Raw genomic sequence first — 21,434 nt, forward strand, 5'->3', positions numbered from 1 at the left:
AGGGACCAATCAGGTCCCTTCCAATACACGCTAATGGTTTAGGTAAGGGCTCGAGAGATAGGTTTATATGGGTTTTTCCATTGACAGATCTCATGAATCCAGGAATATTTTTTTATCGCAGCATGAATGCCGGGCCAATAGAACCATCTTAATACCATTTGAGATGTTTACTCTTGTCCAGGGTGGCCGGCCAATAAATGACAATAGGAAAAAAAGAGTTTGCTCCTTAAATTCTTTTGGTACAAATAGTTGGAGATCTGCCCCTATTGTTTATATTCGACACAGAAGCTCCCTTTTTTCTAACTTGTGGAAACTAATGTTTTCTTTAGTCTCTATAGAAATTTCCAGTCATTTTCTAGGGTACTGTCATTCCTTTGATCATGATGGAAATCGCAATTTATCTCCTAATGTTCAGTTGTGCGGAAGGCATTTGGGGATTTTGAATAGTTCTCCTTTTTAAAAAGGGAAGAAGACAACAGGGCCTTAAACATAATGAGAAACTCTATGTTATATGTGGCAAGTATCAATTCTTCAGGCAGAGTTGGCACAACTCCAGCTTTAATTTTTATCTCTCTACCTGTTTGAGTAGTCACTGTCACCTGAACTATTGGATACTGCCTTATATCTCCATAAACACACATAATCTCTACTTCCTTATGCAGAAGAATTTGGGAGGATTCTACCCATTTCTGTAGGGTAACTGACTGACAACATCCTGAATCTAACAAAGCCTTAATCCTGTGATCTTGAATGTAGAAACTTACATATAAGCAGTGTCCCAGCTCTTACGTATAATGAAAATTAATTGGGATACACCTAATGTCATTGGGTTCCTCAACTGGTTTCTTATTGGGACAGGACAGAGAAATGTGTCCCCATACACCACAGTCAAAACATTGGGGATTGGTAAAGGCCTTCGGCATGGTTAGAAGGTTTTGTGACAAATTTGTTAGGTCTTTTCTCATTCTTGAGAGGAGCCTGACTTCCCACTCGGCTAGGTTCTCTGACGTTTAAGCGTGGCTGGTCTATGGAAACAGTTGTGGCCATCTCTATGGCTTGTTCTATGGTTAGGCCTGCATGTAGTTTGAGCCATTTTTGTGTTGTTGGGGTAAAGCCTCTAGATATTGTTCCAAATAAATCCAATTCCTGATTTCCACCTTGTGTTCGCAAGGGGTCTGAGTCATTTATCTGCGGCTAATTTAAGTTTAAAGAATTGAGTTTTGGAAGAAAGGCTATTTGTCAGGGGGCCAGGCACAAGCCCTGGTAGCCCTCTCGAAATTTAAAAGAAAGACATCTGGATCTTCCCCATGGGCATATTCTTGTAATGATGTGAAGTACAGAAATTTTACAACCCCTAAAGGATCATACTTACAATTACCAAATATCATTCATTAATAATCAGTCGATTGGCAGTGTAGAAAGTTCAAGCATTTATTAACCAAATAATACTCTGCCAGAGGAGCTCCCAACGACCTCACACCCCGAGGGCCGCAGAGAGACTGCTGGCACATTGTCAGGTCAACACATATATACTATCACAATTTGCAACCGTTACCCAAAATGGAAGAGTACAAGTTGGTACAGGAGGTGGCAAAGGGGTATGCCCATATATGGCACACAAAGCATCTATCTGAGCTCAGTATAGCAAGGTCATGCTGGTTGACTCCCTTCTGCTAGTTTCGGTGAGAGTCCGCACAGCGCTTGCAGGAATGTGCTTATCTTGCCGGCCCCCTCCTACAACCTTGACGGGGCCCAAAAGCAGAAGCAGCTGCTTGCTACATGTGTCTAGCTATTTCTCATGAGAACGGGGAGATGCGAAAATGCAGAGACATGGAGGTTTTTACAGACAGTGCTGCGAGTTGGCTAAACCAAAATGACGCCGGTCCTGCTGACCGAGGCTAACCTATTTACATGGAGAGCAAAGGAAATGTTTATAAAGAATTTGACGGAATAGAACAAAAAGGGTGTCTTATGCCATAGGGGCGTTCTTAGCATGTTAATTAGTTGCATCACGCTGAACACCGACTCAGAAACTATAATCTATTTCCCTGTGCGAGGCATAATCTAATTCTTGTTCCTCAAACCCTACTTTTAGCGTGATGAAGCTAATAACAGAGGTCACTAATCATCGAAGAGATCTTCGTCCATTCTCATAACTTCACGGACCTCCTGCTTGAGCATCTGAGCTTTGGTGGGGGTCGCTGAAGGGGTAACAGCCGCTGTTAATCTAGAGGCACAATATGAACAGCACGCAGGACCGCACTGTAGACAGAGACAGCAGACAAAAAGGATACCTGCCGCTCCACCTAAAATCAGTATTATTTTCCAACCCCAAGTACCTAGAAGACCCCAGAACCACCTAGACAGGGACCAGGACCCATTGTCTACATGCATCTCATCTGCTATGCGATGGAGCTTCTGAATGGCCAAATGAACAGTAGGGGCGGAGTCTGCAATGTAAACACAGCAAGAGCTGCCGATCACCCGGCATGCTCCGCCTCGTTTGGCCAAGATAACGTCTAAAACCATACGGTTCTGAAGCACCACGAGTCTGGTCGCCTGGAGCTCAACCGTTAGATTGGCCATGATATCTGTAGTGATGTTAATGACATTTTCTACTATTCTGGACAACCGTCTTATTTCTCTGCTGTTAAAGATCGGTCCCCAGAATGGGACCAAGCCTTTACTGAAGTCTGTGAACTGTTCTAAGGAGGTGTCGGTCTGATCAACTTTGGTTGCTATGAGCAGCCTACGTGGCCTATTGGGTACTGCTCTCGTTGAGTGTAACTGGTGTGTTCTAGGATAGTCAGACAGTGCTATATATACAGGCGGGTACAGGAAGGACAGATAGCAGTGTCCGGCCCACCCACAGGGTAACCAAGTGTAAGCATTTTCCCCACATACGAAATATACATTGGGTGGTGTCAACAAAGGTGGACTGCTAAGTATATTCATCTGATAGGTATAATTACAAACACTGTCACCAACCTGTACATGCCCCATTCCCTGTACACAGAAATCAGAGGAAGTACTCAGAATAGGAATGGGTACAATGCGTTCGCTTGTAACATTTCGATCAACAAAAAGCTGGAAATATTTGGTAGAATTAAAATCATTAAAGTCATAGAGTTCATCCTGCAACCAAGTACTATTCCGAACCTCCATATACCGGTTCATACAAGCCTGAGGGTCTAAAGATCCCCATCCCCCATTGCCTTGTGGGTAAAATCCCTGATGTGCCCTAATGTATGCTAAAATCATATTATAGTCTTTCTCAGTGTATACGAACTGCTTGTAATTTTCTATATAATGATTGTACATGGCAGAAAACAGTTTGAACCAAGCTTCACAACTCCCTAAATAGGAGAGAGGTAGTGAGAGGAACAGATCATGATTGTGCAGAATGTAGTTCTGAAAATTCTGGACTCGTGAATTAAACTTCATCATAGCATGACGATTTTTATATCAAAAGACCGAGAATGGCTAGTACACTATGTACAAGCATTTTTGTCATATTCGAGTGACGATTTCACCTCGAAATCGTCATTTTCGTCCTGAACCCTTGGCTTCCATTTTGTGTACGGCAGCCATTTTGTGAGTTGCCCTCACATAGGCAGACGAATTAGGCCAAATTCGATTCCAAAGGACACGTACACCTTAATTGACTTTTCTCTGACCTGGGCAAGCTGAAACCATTGCCCCAGGCCGAACCTGTTTGGTCAGTTCCTCTCCCAGTGGCCGAACGAGATAGCATCAAGGCACAACATGCCATAAACCCTTTTCATCGCACACACACCCTGCCGAATCTTGCTCACACCTGTCCCTGCTCTTTTCTCTGTCACTTGCTTTATGATGGGGAGGTGCCCGTTTTTATTGGGGGTCCACCGATATCTGATGGAAATGTTGGGCCTTGCCGGGTAATTTGTTGTGGGCTGGACGAACTGTAATGTGGGCTTGTCATCATGACTCTGCTTTTCCTTTGTAGTGGAAACATTGAATAGTATACTAAAATTCGAAGAATGTTTGCCTAAAGCACAATATTTCATATAAAAAGAGAAGCCTGACTTTGTAAGTTTGAGCAGTCTCCTGAGAATATACACACCGTGTTGTTGTACTTCTAGGACCTGTTACTTGGTTGCAGCCAATAAATTCGATCTTTGACTTCACCTAGAAGACTCTGAGTTTCTGTGGTCTGAATCAGGAAAGTACTCGAGGTCTTTGGGTGTACCCTGACACCGCTGGGTTACCGGTTCGGTACCGGTTCTGAAAAACCCAGTACCTCAGTTGGCGCCCAACGTGGGGCGATTCCAGCGGTACCGGTCCAGCCAGAGGTTCGTGAGGAGCTTCGTGTGAAAATTCTGGAGGAAGGCCGCCACTTCATCGACCCCTGCATGTCGACGTGGTCCGAAAGTCTTTGCTGCGAGGTTCCCTGCTTCCCGACGGCTACAAAGGACTGCTGCCCTGGCTATCGCCCTGATTTGGACCCTTGAAGTTTGGTAGAGCGAAACGATAAGACGAGTCTTCTGGTGACGTCATCGATATCTCAGTTAAGTATAAGTGGAGCGTCTCCCAGGCCTTAGTTGGTCTTAGTTTGGGTATCCCCTTGAGATCTTTAATTTGGAACTTGCAAGCGCCAAAGCCGAAGGGCTCGTGTATTCACGAGAAATATCGTAATCGATAATCCTTTGAAGTTTGAAGCTAGACTAGAGAGCGAGGATGCCTGGTCTTAACAGACTTGGACATTTGTTTTGTCTTGGTTGTAGTAAAAGGGATTCCCGATTGGAGGACTCGTGTCCGGTTCCTCCGATTGGAACTCCAACATATGAATTATATGTGAAACATGGAGTAGGCCCCATCACATATAATGAAGTGTGGATCAAATACACAAGAAAAGATAGCGTTTTAAAATGGCCCCAATATGGTAGCTTTGATACCGAAATCCTAGATAACCTCGAAGTTAAACTTTTCAAGAAGAAAGCCCGGCCGGCAATGTTTGACTCTTGCCGCCTATGGCATAAGGAGGCCAAACACAAGGAAATTAAATTAGCGAAGAAAAATAAGAGAGAAAGGGGTATTTCGATAATGCAAGCTGCTATGCAGTATAAAGACAATGAAGAAGAACAGATGAGTGAGCAGTTGCACAGGCAACGTAAAATGGTAATCGATAAATGTTATCCAGTTTTGCCGCCTCTTCAGCAAGATGCAGCAAAAGAACTTGTAAAAGATCCCCTAATGTCGCATTTGTTAAGTTCACCACCGCCCTATGCGCAAAATGCTACAGCACCCCGCAACCTTTAGTTGCGCAACCTGTGGTTGTTATGCCTCCTGTTCCTCCACAGCACCCACCAGCTACTCTCCAGTTGGCTCCTGCTCCTCTGGTGCAACCTCCTCAAGGGGCACCAGCTTTTACATCTGTTCTTCCTATACCTCCTACAACTTTGACTACTATATCGACTACCACTCCTGGTACTTTTCCTGACACTGCCTCTGCATTTGCCTCGTCTAACTCTGCTTTCCCTCTTGTCTTTTCATCGACTTCTCCTTCTGTTCGTCAGAGAGTGGCTAGCACTGTTACTAGTATTTTATATCCTTTCTTTGGAGCGGCAAGTCCGGCTCCTGTATCTGAGCATAAACAGTTGCGTAGTCAACAGCCTGATTCTAGGGAGAAAGAAACGTTAAATCATTTGGCACATAGATGGATGACTGACCCGACAATATATGATCTAGAATCTGTTATGGATGTCTTCCATCAGTGGGAAGCATCAAAGCAGAGATACGTTTTTGAGAAAATGTGTGTTTTTCTGTGTGAAGATTTAGAGAAAAATTATTTGGACTCTAATCCGCCCGAGTTGAGCCATGTACGGTTCGAGTTTTCAAAAGGCACAATTGTGGGTTCAGATGTTAGGAAAGCAGTTGCGACGTTATTGTCACTTAGGACTGAAGGTGTTTCTAAGTCGTTGTTTGAGTATGATTCTTCTGCTAAAAAGAAGGCGAGACAACATCCCATGAGAGAAGTTCCCCCACAATGGAGAGAGGGTGACGCAAATGCTAATCCACCTATTCAGCCTCATTTTCAGCGTGTGTGGGTACATGTTCCTTGGAAGCGAGCTGAAGTTTTGGCCCTTAAACAGACATTGCCTGATCCCCGTAAGAATCCTGCAGGGTATTACAAGGAGTTGTCACAGACTGCTGGGTCATGTATTATGAATTAAGCTGACATAGATATGTTGTTTGGGAACGTTGTTCCACAGCCTTTATGGGGAAAGATTCGTCATACAGATCATGATCAGGAGTTGAGTGACTCATGGGCTAGTATTGCTGCTGCAGATGCCCTACAAATTGGTGGTGCTAAACCTGAACCTTTAGTAGCAGATCTCCCTGGTAGGATCATTGATTATATGAAAACTATAATGCCTGCGATGCGTGTAAATTGGGATAAGTTGTCTGCATGTAAGCAGAAGAAAGAGGAAACGGTGTCTGATTTCTTCACCAGGTTTGAAGAAACGTTTGTCGACCACAGTGGTCAAGATATGAGCATAGAAGGTGGTCAGCGACTGTTCGTCGATAAATTTGTGCACAATCTGCTTCCAGAGTTGTGTAAGAAGTTAAAGGATTCAGAGAGTTCTTGGGCAGTTTCCTCTTCAGCACAGATATTGGCTACTGCACAATATTACGAAAATCGAGACAAAGTCGAGAAAGATAGAGCAGAAAAGAAAACTAAAGAGTTGAAAACAAAGGTTTTGTTACAGCAAGCATATCCGCCACGTGGTGGTGGCCAGAATAATGGTGGTCAGAATAACTATCAGAATAATTATCAGCAGCCTCAACAGTATCAGAGGAACTCGCAAAGAGTCGAGTATACTCAACCACGTGTCCCTGTAGGTCCCAACCAGTGTTCGTATTGCAAGGAAGAGGGTCATTTTAAGTATAGTTGCCCTATTCTGTTACAGCACGCAAATGGTGTGTCAAACACAAGAGGTAGAGGTGTTCAGCAAGCGCCTAGAGGTAGAGGACATGGAAATTTCCCCCAGAACACACAGTCTCTTCCAACTCAAAATTCAATGAATAGGTTCGATCAGCAGAATAACACGTCTGGTAGGACAGCTCAGTACTATGCTGATGATTACTATGCAGAAGATGAGCATATGGAAGGTAATGATTGCTAGGACAGCCATAGACAAAGAGAGGGAGTTGTTTCTGTTCCAGTAGATCAGAGTGGACCTTACGTTGAGGTGATTACATCAGGTGTGTCAGAGCCTTTTCTGTTGGATACTGGTGCTACAAAGTGTTCTATTATGCACTCCAAACTCCCTGGCGCACCTTTGTCTGGCGAAATGAATGTTTCTGTAGGTTTTTCTGGCGCCCCGGTTAGGAACCCAATTTCTAGTCCTATGTCTCTTTCTGTTGGTCCTTGTGAATTCGAAGCACCCCTTATTCTGACAACAGGTTGTGGTGAAAATTTGTTGGGATTAGATCTGTTAAAAAGATTGTATGCGACTTTGTACTGTTCTCCTTCTGGAGTACAACTTACTTTAGCTAAGAAAGTGGTTTCCCCAATGTATTTGTCAAGGGATAAACTTTCAACGGAATTGTCGTTTCTTCCTGATATTCTTTGGGCTACTGGTCCTAATGATGTGGGTGTTTTAGAAATACCACCATATGTTGTAACATTGAAAGCCAATGTTATAATGCCACGAATTCCCCAATACAAAATTTCTAGTGAAGGTGAAAAAACTTTGCTAGCGATCATTTACGATCTGATTGAAAAAGATGTAATTGAAGAGACAAGAGGCAACGTTTGCAATAGCCCTGTTCTGCCTGTTTTGAAACGAACTGACCCTTCCCAGCCACCTGTTTACAGATTTGTGATTGATCTCAGAGAGGTGAATAAAATAGTTGTGCCACAATTCCCAGTTGTTCCTGATATTACTGCCCTATTGACTATGATTCCAGCTTCTGCAACCTGGTTTTCGGTGATTGACTTGAAGAATGCTTTCTTCAGCATCCCGATTGCTGAGGAGAGCAGGGATATTTTTGGCTTCAGTTTAGGAGGACGAAGCTTCCGCTTTAAACGCGCTCCCCAGGGCTACTGTGAAAGTCCATCAATATATAGTCAAGCTCTAAAGACACAGCTTGATACGATTGTTTTACCTGATGGTGCTACTCTTGTACAGTACGTTGATGATTTGCTTGTTGCTGCAGATACTGAGGAAATCTGTAAAAAAGCCACGTTGTCATTATTGCGTCATCTGTGTGATTTACATCACAAGGCGTCACTTTCCAAATTGCAATATTGTCGACAAGAAGTGACCTACTTAGGTCATCTCTTATCGAAGGAGGGAAGGAAACTGACCCCAGAGAGAATTCAGGCAATAGCGAAATTGAATGTGCCAAGAACACAGAGAGAAGTGCGTGCTTTCTTGGGTATTACATCGTACTGTAGACAGTGGATACCAAATTTTTCGTTATTAGCCAAACCTTTGATGGCATTAACGTGTAAAGATACACCAAATCCCGTTCCTTGGTCTGAAGAGTGTCAGAAAAGTTTTTCTGAATTGCGCACAGCATTATTTTCGGCTCCTGTGTTAGGTACCCCCAACTACAGTAAACCCTTTACATTGTATGTCCATGAGAAAGAAGGCTGTGCATTGTCAGTGTTGACACAGTTGTTTGGAGACAAGCAGCGTTCATGTGCATATTTTTCGTCAACTTTGGATCCGGTAGCTATAGCATTGCCAAGTTGATTAAGAGCAACAGCAGCAGCAGCTGTTTCTATTCGACAGTCTGCTGGTCTAGTGATGAATAACATACTAGTTGTGATGGTCCCACATGCAGTAGACACGTTGTTAAACAGAACTAAGACACAGCACTTAACTAGTGCTCGATTGTCAGGTTACGAGTTGACATTGTTAGCGAGTCATGTGCACATAAAAAGATGCAACACTCTAAACCCAGCTACGTTGTTGCCAATTGTAGAGGAATTAGATGCTTCAGAACAGCATGATTGTTTTCTTAGAACAGAAGAAGAAACGAAAGTTAGAATAGACCTCCAGGACACTCCTCTTGCTGAATGTGATGGTACATTGTGGGTGGATGGTTCATGTTTCAAGCTTCCGAATGGTGACACGACTGCAGCATATGCTGTCACGACTTTGCATACAATTGTTGAAGCTGCACGTATTCCACATAATTCAGCTCAAGCAGCAGAATTGATTGCACTCACGAGAGCATGTGTGTTGTCGGAAGGAATGAAAGTGACCATCTACACCACAGCCAGTATGCGTTTGGAGTGGCTCACAGTTTTGGACGATTGTGGAAAGAACGTGGGTTCCTGACTTCGCATGGAGCTAAGATTCAGCATGGTCAGTTGGTGAATGAGCTTATTGAATCACTGACCTTGCCTCTGCAAGTGGCGATTGTGAAATGTAGTGCTCACAAGAAGGTGACTGATGATGTTGGTCGTGGAAATGCATTTGCTGACGAAATCGCGAAAGAAACTGCAAGGAATGTGATGAGCTGAATGTATGTTGCAGGCCCTGCAAGATGGGTTGGTGATGTTGGAATGTGTGAAGACACGATAGAGAGTGTGAAGTCTATTCAAGCTGAGGCTACAGAGAAAGAGTTGAGCATGTGGAGAGAAAGTACGGGTAGAATGGATGCAAATGGTTGCTGAATTGAATTGTCAGAGCATCAGAGATGGTTGCTACCCAATGCGTACGTGCTTGCAGTGGTTACAATGGCTCATGGAATGGCTCACATCAGCGTGAAAGGGATTTGCAAGTTGTTGGCTCCAGTATGGCAAAATGCAGGAATTCCTAAGTGTGCAGAGAATGTGGTCAAGAATTGCATGGTGTGTCTGAAACACAATCCTGGTAGGGGAACCCCAACTCCAGCTGGTCATTTTGTGCCTCCTACGTATCCGTTCGAGGTAGTGCAGCTAGATTTCATCCACATGGAGAGGTGCAACAACTTAAAATACGTACTCGTTGTTGTTTGTGCCTTCTCAAGATGGGTAGAAGCATATCCCCTAAAGGACAATACTGCCTTGTCCACAGCGAAAGCCCTTGTGAAAGAATTCTTCCCCAGATTTGGAATGCCTAGAATGGTCTGGAGTGACAATGGGAGTGAATTTGTGGGTCGTGTGATGAAGAAAGTATGTGAAGGGCTAGGCATTAAGCATGGGCGTAAAATCCGTTCCGCTCGCGGATTTTGCGGATTTTCGGTAAATTCGCAATCCGCGAACTCTAGCGAATTTGCCGAAAATCCGTCAATTCGCACACGGCGGATTTTTTTGCTTGGTGATACAATATTGCGGCGCGCGGCGTGGCGCACAGCGTTCACTTTCCGTCATTCAGCGTTTGCCGAGTTGTTTTTCTCGATATTTTGCGAGTGCTGCGCCATTTTGGATCTTGCTGCGGGATCCCGCGGGAGTTGACGCCCGCGAGTACGTAATCGCGGCTTGCCACCTTACCTTGCACAGCAGGCATCGCGAGAGTTCGCAATTGCCAACACGTAGGTGCGGCGGGCAGGAACAATCTCGCACTCGCGAAATAGAGATTTTGCAATTCTGCACAAGAAATCAACCAGCAAACAGCATAAACCTTCAGAAAATGATGATTTTTATCAGAATCACTCCTCAGGTTGACATTTGCCTCACTTTTTTTTTGCAAGGAGTCCATTTTTGGGGGGGGGGGGAGGAAGGAAGTGCCCCACAGTCTCCAACTTCCTGTTCCTGTCCAGCAGGCTCCTCCCAGTACTTTCTTCATGTGCTGGTCACTTTCATTTGGACCTTGACCTGGAAGGATTACTTTTTGTGGGTGCTGCTGGATATTTGGATTTGAGGCCTTTTTGACTTTCTTTGGATCACTTTTGGATTAGAAATCAACTTTCACAAGTAAGTTTGTTTGGGGCATTACAGTTGCTGCAACTACAATTTTTGAACTTTTTCAGAACATTAAATAAAATATATTGTGGGTAGCCACAGTATCCAGTAGGACCAGGGTTGGTTATGGGTGCATGATACAACTGTTTTGTTGAATTTAAACATCATTGAGGCCATGGATGGGCTGGGATTGTGCTGAATTTTGTGGTTTTTGTCGATTTTTTGGGGCTGCTGTTGGGGCCTTTTGCCCAGGGGTAGTGAGTGGTGCATGGACTGAGTCTGCCTGTGGGGTCTCACTCTCATTAATGTAAACATACTGGATGGCAGTGGATTGTGGTGATTTTTGTGTGTTTTTCATTTTTTTTGGGGTGCTACTGTTGATTTGGACTGGCTATGTGGGTGGTGGTGGTGGCCAACTTGAGTGCTGGTACAGGCAGCATGTGCTTGGGGTGCAAGGGGGCATTTTGAAGAGAGGCAGTGTCTGAGGCCTGCACTTATTTTGCCTAGCTTTCATCCATTATGCCCAGGGGTAGTGAGTGGTGCATGGGCCTAGTCTTTCTGTGGGGTGTCTTCTTGAATTTAAACACCATTGAGGCCATGGATGGGCTGGGATTGTGCTGAATTTTGTGTTTTTTGTCATTTTTTGGGGCTGCTGGTGGGGCCTTTTGCCCAGGGGTAGTGAGTGGTGCATGGGCCTAGTCTTTCTGTGGGGTGTCTTCTTGGATTTAAACACCATTGAGGCCATGGATGGGCTGGGATTGTGCTGAATTTTGTGGTTTTTGTCGATTTTTTTGGGGCTGCTGTTGGGGCCTTTTGCCCAGGGGTAGTGAGTGGTGCATGGACTGAGTCTGCCTGTGGGGTTTCACTCTCTTTAATGTAAACATCCTGGATGGCATTGGATTGTGGTGATTTCTGTGTGTTTTTCGTTTTTTTGGGGTGCTACTGTTGATTTGGACTGGCCTTGTGGGTGGTGGTGGTGGCCATCTTGAGTGCTGGTACTGGCAACATGTGCTTGGGGTGCAAGGGGCCATTTTGAAGAGAGGCAGTGTCTGAGGCCTGCACTTATTTTGCCTAGCTTTCATCCATTATACCCAGGGGTAGTGAGTGGTGCATGGGCCTAGTCTTTCTGTGGGGTGTCTTCTTGAATTTAAACACCATTGAGGCCATGGATGGGCTGGGATTGTGCTGAATTTTGTGTTTTTTGTCGTTTTTTTGGGGCTGCTGGTGGGGCCTTTTGCCCAGGGGTAGTGAGTGGTGCATGGGCCTAGTCTTTCTGTGGGGTGTCTTCTTGGATTTAAACACCATTGAGGCCATGGATGGGCTGGGATTGTGCTGAATTCTGTGGTTTTTGTCGATTTTATTGGGGCTGCTGTTGGGGCCTTTTGCCCAGGGGTAGTGAGTGGTGCATGGACTGAGTCTGCCTGTGAGGTCTCACTCTCTTTAATGTAAACATCCTGGATGGCATTGGATTGTGGTGATTTTTGTGTGTTTTTCGTTTTTTTGGGGTGCTACTGTTGATTTGGACTGGCCATGTGGGTGGTGGTGGTTGCCATCTTGAGTGCTGGTACAGGCAACATGTGCTTGGGGTGCAAGGGGCCATTTTGAAGAAAGGCAGTGTCTGAGGCCTGCACTTATTTAGCCTAGCTTTCATGCATTATGCCCAGGGGTAGTGAGTGGTGCATGGGCCTAGTCTTTCTGTGGGGTGTCTTCTTGAATTTAAACACCATTGAGGCCATGGATGGGCTGGGATTGTGCTGAATTTTGTGTTTTTTGTCGTTTTTTTGGGGCTGCTGGTGGGGCCTTTTGCCCAGGGGTAGTGAGTGGTGCATGCGCCTAGTCTTTCTGTGGGGTGTCTTCTTGGATTTAAACACCATTGAGGCCATGGATGGGCTGAGATTGTGCTGAATTTTGTGGTTTTTGTCGATTTTTTTGGGGCTGCTGTTGGGGCCTTTTGCCCAGGGGTAGTGAGTGGTGCATGGACTGAGTCTGCCTGTGGGGTCTCACTCTCTTTAATGTAAACATCCTGGATGGCATTGGATTGTGGTGATTTTTGCGTGTTTTTCGTTTTTTTTGGGGTGCTACTGTTGATTTGGACGGGCCATGTGGGTGGTGGTGGTGGCCATCTTGAGTGCTGGTACAGGGAACATGTGCTTGGGGTGCAAGGGGCCATTTTGAAGAGAGGCAGTGTCTGAGGCCTGCACTTATTTTGCCTAGCTTTCATCCATTATGCCCAGGGGTAGTGAGTGGTGCATGGGCCTAGTCTTTCTGTGGGGTGTCTTCTTGAATTTAAACACCATTGAGGCCATGGATGGGCTGGGATTGTGCTGAATTTTGTGTTTTTTGTCATTTTTTGGGGCTGCTGGTGGGGCCTTTTGCCCAGGGGTAGTGAGTGGTGCATGGGCCTAGTCTTTCTGTGGGGTGTCTTCTTGGATTTAAACACCATTGAGGCCATGGATGGGCTGGGATTGTGCTGAATTTTGTGGTTTTTGTCGATTTTTTTGGGGCTGCTGTTGGGGCCTTTTGCCCAGGGGTAGTGAGTGGTGCATGGACTGAGTCTGCCTGTGGGGTTTCACTCTCTTTAATGTAAACATCCTGGATGGCATTGGATTGTGGTGATTTCTGTGTGTTTTTCGTTTTTTTGGGGTGCTACTGTTGATTTGGACTGGCCTTGTGGGTGGTGGTGGTGGCCATCTTGAGTGCTGGTACTGGCAACATGTGCTTGGGGTGCAAGGGGCCATTTTGAAGAGAGGCAGTGTCTGAGGCCTGCACTTATTTTGCCTAGCTTTCATCCATTATACCCAGGGGTAGTGAGTGGTGCATGGGCCTAGTCTTTCTGTGGGGTGTCTTCTTGAATTTAAACACCATTGAGGCCATGGATGGGCTGGGATTGTGCTGAATTTTGTGTTTTTTGTCGTTTTTTTGGGGCTGCTGGTGGGGCCTTTTGCCCAGGGGTAGTGAGTGGTGCATGGGCCTAGTCTTTCTGTGGGGTGTCTTCTTGGATTTAAACACCATTGAGGCCATGGATGGGCTGGGATTGTGCTGAATTCTGTGGTTTTTGTCGATTTTATTGGGGCTGCTGTTGGGGCCTTTTGCCCAGGGGTAGTGAGTGGTGCATGGACTGAGTCTGCCTGTGAGGTCTCACTCTCTTTAATGTAAACATCCTGGATGGCATTGGATTGTGGTGATTTTTGTGTGTTTTTCGTTTTTTTGGGGTGCTACTGTTGATTTGGACTGGCCATGTGGGTGGTGGTGGTTGCCATCTTGAGTGCTGGTACAGGCAACATGTGCTTGGGGTGCAAGGGGCCATTTTGAAGAAAGGCAGTGTCTGAGGCCTGCACTTATTTAGCCTAGCTTTCATGCATTATGCCCAGGGGTAGTGAGTGGTGCATGGGCCTAGTCTTTCTGTGGGGTGTCTTCTTGAATTTAAACACCATTGAGTCCATGGATGGGCTGGGATTGTGCTGAATTTTGTGTTTTTTGTCGTTTTTTTGGGGCTGCTGGTGGGGCCTTTTGCCCAGGGGTAGTGAGTGGTGCATGCGCCTAGTCTTTCTGTGGGGTGTCTTCTTGGATTTAAACACCATTGAGGCCATGGATGGGCTGAGATTGTGCTGAATTTTGTGGTTTTTGTCGATTTTTTTGGGGCTGCTGTTGGGGCCTTTTGCCCAGGGGTAGTGAGTGGTGCATGGACTGAGTCTGCCTGTGGGGTCTCACTCTCTTTAATGTAAACATCCTGGATGGCATTGGATTGTGGTGATTTTTGCGTGTTTTTCGTTTTTTTTGGGGTGCTACTGTTGATTTGGACGGGCCATGTGGGTGGTGGTGGTGGCCATCTTGAGTGCTGGTACAGGGAACATGTGCTTGGGGTGCAAGGGGCCATTTTGAAGAGAGGCAGTGTCTGAGGCCTGCACTTATTTTGCCTAGCTTTCATCCATTATGCCCAGGGGTAGTGAGTGCTGCATGGGCCTCGTCTTTGTGCGGGGTGTCTTCTTGAATTTAAACACCATTGAGGCCATGGATGGGCTGGGATTGTGCTGAATTTTGTGTTTTTTGTCATTTTTTTGGGGGCTGCTGGTGGGGCCTTTTGCCCAGGGGTAGTGAGTGGTGCATGGGCCTAGTCTTTCTGTGGGGTGTCTTCTTGGATTTAAACACCATTGAGGCCATGGATGGGCTGGGATTGTGATGATTTTTGTGTGTTTTTTTGACTTTTTGGGGTGTATAACTGATGTTCATCTGTCTTCCATTGCTTGTAGGTGCACAAGAGAACCACCAGTGCCAGGAAGAAGTCCTGCTGCAGTGTGTGCAGTACAACATCACGTGTGGCCACAGACAACTCTGCAACTTGTGCAACTGCGGCCTGCTGTTCAGAGTGACATCTGAAGAAGATGGCTCCAAAAAAAGTTGCCCGTAGCTCCTCTAGCAAGAAAGTTGCCAGTAAGGAGCAGAAGAAGCAAGTGGCGCCACTTACCAAGGAGACTGGTGTGATGACGACCGCCACATTTTTTGGGAAAAAAAAAAGTACGCCTGCTGCAGCAGCGGGGTCTGCTGGGGACCAAGCTGGGAGCAGCACCTCCGTTCCATTGGGCTCAGTGCCACCACCACAACCACGCCAACTTAGGTCCAAGCCCTTGAGTGTTGCAGAGGCAGCCAGTATAGTTGTTCAATCACCATCGACCAGTGATGTTGGCTCATCGCAAGAAAGTAGCAGCAATGTCCCTCAAGAATCAACACAGGTTGTTGTAACTCATCTGACGAGTGTTGAACAACCACAGCCGCAACAACAATCACATGTGCAAGTACAAGCCCAAGTACATGTGGAAGGAGAGGCGGCGCAAGGAGAGGAGCAAGCAGAGGTGCATGGAGGGGCACAACAAGTGGCCACAATAGTTGTTCCTCCAGAAGTAGGGGCACATCTGGAAATCGACAATCAAGCCGAGGTATCATTCGCGGAAACCACTCCTCCTGATGATCATTCATTGTCGTCCACATCCCGAGCAAGGAAAAGATCAAGGGTGTTGGTGTCGACATCTTCTTCAAGCCCACCTCCTTCTGATGATATGGATCTTACTTGGGAACCAGCACCACTGCCGTCTGAGAGTGAGGTTAAGGAGGCACACCATGATCTGACAAAGGTAGCTAAGCGTAAAAGGAAGGCCGTCGAAACTCCCAAAGTTATGGAGTGTGATGACGCTCAACAAGAAGTGGCGTATACTCCTGCTGCTGAAGACTCTCACGACGACGACGCAGTCATCATCACTAACGTCACTGAAGCCCCAGCGGGCATGCAGCAAACAGACATTTTGACCCTAGCCCGACAAGCTGCTGAGCGTGATGATGAAGTCGACGAGGAGGCAATGGGAACACCAGAATCATTGATGTTAACTAGTACACCACAACGTACCGCTTCCATATTTCTTACTCGCCAGAAGGGACCTCCATCCACCTCGACCTCAATTAGGGGTGGTGAAAGTGCACAACATAGTAAAGTTCAGCAATACACATCCTCCACTTCATCTGGCAATAGCAGCACGACCACCACCAGTATCGCCTCCTCTGGCCCCCACAGACATTTCAAGTCAGCAGTTTGGGACTTCTTTAGTGTTAGCACAAAAAGTGAAAACATAGCCATTTGTAGCATTTGTAAGCTTGCAGTTAGTCGTGGTAAGCTTGGTACCAACTATGGGACTGGAGGCCAGAGAGGTCATCTTAAGAGACAGCAAAGAGAATTGCAAATCGACAAACCTTTGATGTTCCATCTGATGATGACGAGGAGGAAGAAGTGTCACACACTTCACTTACACCCAGTACCCCTGGGAGCCACACTAAGAGTGTGGGACAGAGTGAGACACCAATGCGAAAAAGTTCATCAGCGAGCGTAACTGGGTCGAAGAAGTCATCATCATCATCCCATAAAATGGTCCAGGGCAACATTAAAACAATGTTGTTTTTCAGACACGCCATATGACCGCAACCACCCAATGGTGCGTCTGTATAACACTAAGCTGGCTAAAATGCTAGCGCTGGATCTTCTACCTTTTTCTTTTGTAGAAGGGGTTGGTTTTCTCGAATTAGTGGCAGCGCTCTGCCCTAAATGGAAGGTTCCTAGCCGGTGTATTTTGCCGGAGTTGCGGTTCCAGCACTACATGAAGATGTGCTGGAGGTGATTGGGGCAGCTTTGCAGAAGAGTGCTGTTCACACTATACATCTGACAACAGACATGTGGACCAGTGGCGCAGGCACTGATTACATGTGCATCACTGCACACTGGGTCTCTTTTTCAGGGGTTAAAGCAAAGCTAAACGCAGGTGCTGACCTGGACCAAGTTTTTAAAGCTGCTCGGATGCAACACTAGCCATGTTTGGCTTGGAGAAATGTCATACAGCAGAAAACATTTTGAATGAGTTCAACACAAAGGTCTTTCACTGGCTATCTCCAAAAAAACACGGCATTGGTTATGTTTCCATGGATAATGGCGCCAATGTAGTTAAGGCCATGGAACTGTGTGACTATTTCAGAGTGCCATGTTTGGCGCACTGGATAAACCTGGTTGTTAAAAAATTCTTGGAGAAAGAAAGTCCAGCATGCCAGTTAGTGGTCACCTGCCGAAAAATGTGCAACCATTTCAGCCATTCTTTTAAGGCCCGGAAGCATCTGAGGAGCCTGCTACATGAACGTAGAATGCCAGTGAAAGCACTCATCCAGGAGGTGCCAACACGATGGAACTCAACCTTCTACATGCTTGAGCGTCTGTATGAGCAGTTTACGGTACTCGATCAGTATTTCTTAACACTGGGTACAGCTGTGAAGGACCTGAGGTTAAATGTGGCGGAATGGGAGCTAGTGAAAAGCCTGACAGACATGCTTCGTCCTTTTGAGGTCTTCACGCGTGCAGTCAGCAGGGAGGACTGTAATTTGGGAAAAGCTATCCCATTGTTGCGCATGCTGGAGCACAAACTGAAGGCGGTGTCTTCTAAGTTTCAAAAAGATGAAGAAAAGCAAGAAGCTTTTGTTTTGGCGGAGAAATTATTAGAGTGCCTACTTGGCGATGAACGTCTTCAAAAGATCCACTCAGAACAGCATTACATTTGTGCTACTATTCTGCATCCACGTTACAAAAAGGTGCTGGCAGGCTCTGCATTATTTCCTTTTAGTGATGAAGATGCTACAAAGTACAAACGTTGGGTAGCCTGGTCAGCCATCAGGTTTGAAAGAGAAGGGAAGCAAATTGAAGGAAAAGGCAGTACATCAGCATCAGCAGGCCATCCCCAGTCAGAAGACTCCACTTCTGCACCTGTGGCTGTGGCAGAAGTGACCTCTCAGCCGTTAAAGACACCGGCAACCGCATCATCTGCACCAGACACAACAGAAATATCGGGTGATGAAGAGGATTGGCTAGCTGAGATTGGTTATGGTTCTGAAAAGGTCCGAGCGAAAATTCAGCAAAGTGGAGGAAACGTGGATAACTTTGAGTCGATGGTGCAGGACTATCTGAATGACTCAACAGAGGTCTATGTTAATGCTGACCCATTGGCGTATTGGCATGGGAAAAAAGAATTGTGGCCAGAGATCTCCCGCCTGGCTATACATTACTTGTCTTGCCCACTCGCAAGTGTGTCTTCTGAACATGTTTTCAGTGCTGCTGGTGGCATTGTAACTTGCAAACGGACCCGCCTCTCGCCCAAAAATGTGGAGATATTGACAATGATAAAGATAAATGAGAACCTCATACCACCAGATTTCAAAGTACCAGATCGCACGACGCAAGAAGACGAGGAGGACAGCAACTTAGATGAGGGAATTTCTTCTGTGTTAGGTGACACCGACCTACTCCTGCCTGATGATTTCGCAGAGTATGAGGACGAACTCTTCTTCCCTGACACCGAGGCCTGAAAATGAGCCAATGAATTCAGACATTTTCGTTTTCGTACTTATTGACTTTTATTCCTGTGTTTCTGTCTTTCTTTGTTTTGCACAAGTTAATATAATTAAAACTTTAATCACCTGTACTTTTGCTTTTTGGGGGTCTTCTCTACTTGTTTTCGCCTGGGTTGACGGCTCTGGGGCCATTGCTGTGAAGGTCTAATACCGGATAAAACTGGTTTAAACAACATCCATGAGGAAAAAAGGTTTTGCCTTTTCTGACTTTTCGCTCAATGTAGCGTTTTCAGGGGCCTGTTTGGGGGGCTTCCTGGTGTTTGTGGGTGGGTTTCGGGGTCTGGGAGCACTACTGAGTATGGATAGTTTAGATAGCAAGAGGTTTGAAGGAAATCCATGGAGGCAGAGGGGAGTTAGGGCCTAGCTGCAGAGCGCGCGCTGAGTGATTTTGGAAATTTTCAGAAAAGTGACTAAGTCCACATTTTTGTACTTTAGCTTTTTGGCTGCTTGGGGGTCTTCTACTTGTTTTCGTCTGGGTTGACGGCTCTGGGGCCATTGCTGGAAAGGTCTAATACCGGATAAAACTGGTTTAAACAACATCCATGAGGAAAAAAGGTTTTGCCTTTTCTGACTTTTCGCTCAATGTAGCGTTTTCAGGGGCCTGTTTGGGGGGCTTCCTGGTGTTTGTGGGTGGGTTTCGGGGTCTGGGAGCACTACTGGGTATGGATAGTTTAGATAGCAAGAGGTTTGAATGAAATCCATGGAGGCAGAGGGGAGTTAGGGCCTAGCTGCAGAGCGTGCGCTGAGTGATTTTGGAAATTTTCAGAAAAGTGACTAAGTCCACATTTTTGTACTTTTGCTTTTTGGCTGTTTGGGGGTCTTCTACTTGTTTTCGCCTGGGTTGACGGCTTTGGGGCCATTGCTAGGAAGGTCTAATACCGGATAAAACTGGTTTAAACAACATCCATGAGGAAAAAGGTTTTGGCACTTTTTGTAACTTAGGGTTCGTTAGGGTTTGCCTGTGTTTGGGTGTTCTTGATTTTTGCAACTGAGTTCTGGGATTTTAGAGCACTCGTGGGAATGTGTAATTTGTGTTGCAAGCGATTTGAAGAAAATCCATGGTGGGAAAGAGGGGATCACTTACTCGGTGAGAGGCACTTACTGTTGAAAACATTTAGCCATTTACACTTAAAGGAAGAAAATGACACAGCCTTACGTTTCAGGAAAACTAACTTACTGTTAAACCACCACCCACCAGACTCAAAACAAGTAGTATGGTGGGAAAGGGGGGATTTGGCATAGTTAAAGAAAGCCTTTGCCACTATTCTTAACTTAGGGCTCGTTAGGGATAGCAGTATTTCCATTGCATGTGTTTGGGTGAGGGGCTTTCGAGTCTTGGAGCGATGCTGGCTATGGATACTTTTGCTTGCTTGCAAGTGGTTTGGAAATACAATCCACGGTGGGTAAGGGGGTATTTGGGCCTACTTTTACTTTCAAAGTACGTTTTGTCACCAGTTTTCTGCTAGGCCTCTTTTTTTGAGATCTGATTGGGGGTCTTCTACATTTTTGCGACTGGCTTTAGTAAGGGTCTGGGTGGGAGGCGGGAGCACTGCTGGGAAGGTCTAATCTTGTTCTAAAACACAGTTTACAGTACACCTAGCTTGAGGGGAAAGATCCGCTAAATTAATTTGCCCATACTTATTTATCCTTCAAAAGGTGACTCAGACAGAGTACGTACTTTCAAAAATATTGTACTGTCTATTTGGAAAATCAAAGTGTGACTTTTTGCACTACACAGCGTACACACCTTGTATTTATTTATCAGTGGTGTTGTAATAGCACTTCCTATTTTTCGTTCAATAATTACAGGCCGGGTTTCAGTCTGTGCAATGGGGAAAAAAGGATGGAGTCAGGCTTCACATTAGCGAGCCGCAATTCAGCATCCGCCAGGCAAGCAGTGGACAGGGTGTCTTCTGGTCACCAACATTGATGGACGAAGCGTCAGCTGGAATGGAGGAGTGCCGCTAATAAGAGGAATTGTTTGCTGCATGTAACTTACTTACCAAATTCAACAGGACAACTACAACAACATACAGATACAGTATCCATTGTTTTCTTCTATGAGTGTGACTGCATTTCTTGGATCTCTCTCTGCTTCTAAATTGATCCCTATTCCCTACAGCCATTCTATAGGTTTTACTTCGGCTAATTTTTAAACCTAATTTAATGTAAGAATAAGAAGTGTTTCTCTGAGTGCAGAGATAGGCAGGTGAAAACGCTGCAGCCCTGTACTGTCGCATTCTAGTACTACTTACTTTTCAGTAACAATGCATGCAGTAGGGCATGCACTTCCTTTATGTCACCTAAAAAGATTTATGGTTAGCTTTGTACACAAAGATTTCTTTATCTTGAATTATTGTTTGTCCATGCTGTGCTTTTTTTTTCTCTCAACAAAACCTACCCAAAAAGAAACCCCCATTCCCATCCATTTTCCAAACCCTAACCCTCTTCCCCCGGGCTGTGTGGTTTTGCTTGATGCGTGACTAAATGACATCAATAATTCCACACACTTGCTGGGGAGGATAAGGTCATAGCAACAGGCTGGTGAAGGAATCCGAGGATATATTCTAGACTTACTCAGCTTCAGTACTATTTCTTGTAGTAGTAGCCAATGTCAAAG

The sequence above is a fragment of the Lissotriton helveticus genome, chromosome 8 (genome assembly GCF_964261635.1).
Source record: "Lissotriton helveticus chromosome 8, aLisHel1.1, whole genome shotgun sequence".
In the NCBI taxonomy this organism is placed as follows: domain Eukaryota; kingdom Metazoa; phylum Chordata; class Amphibia; order Caudata; family Salamandridae; genus Lissotriton; species Lissotriton helveticus.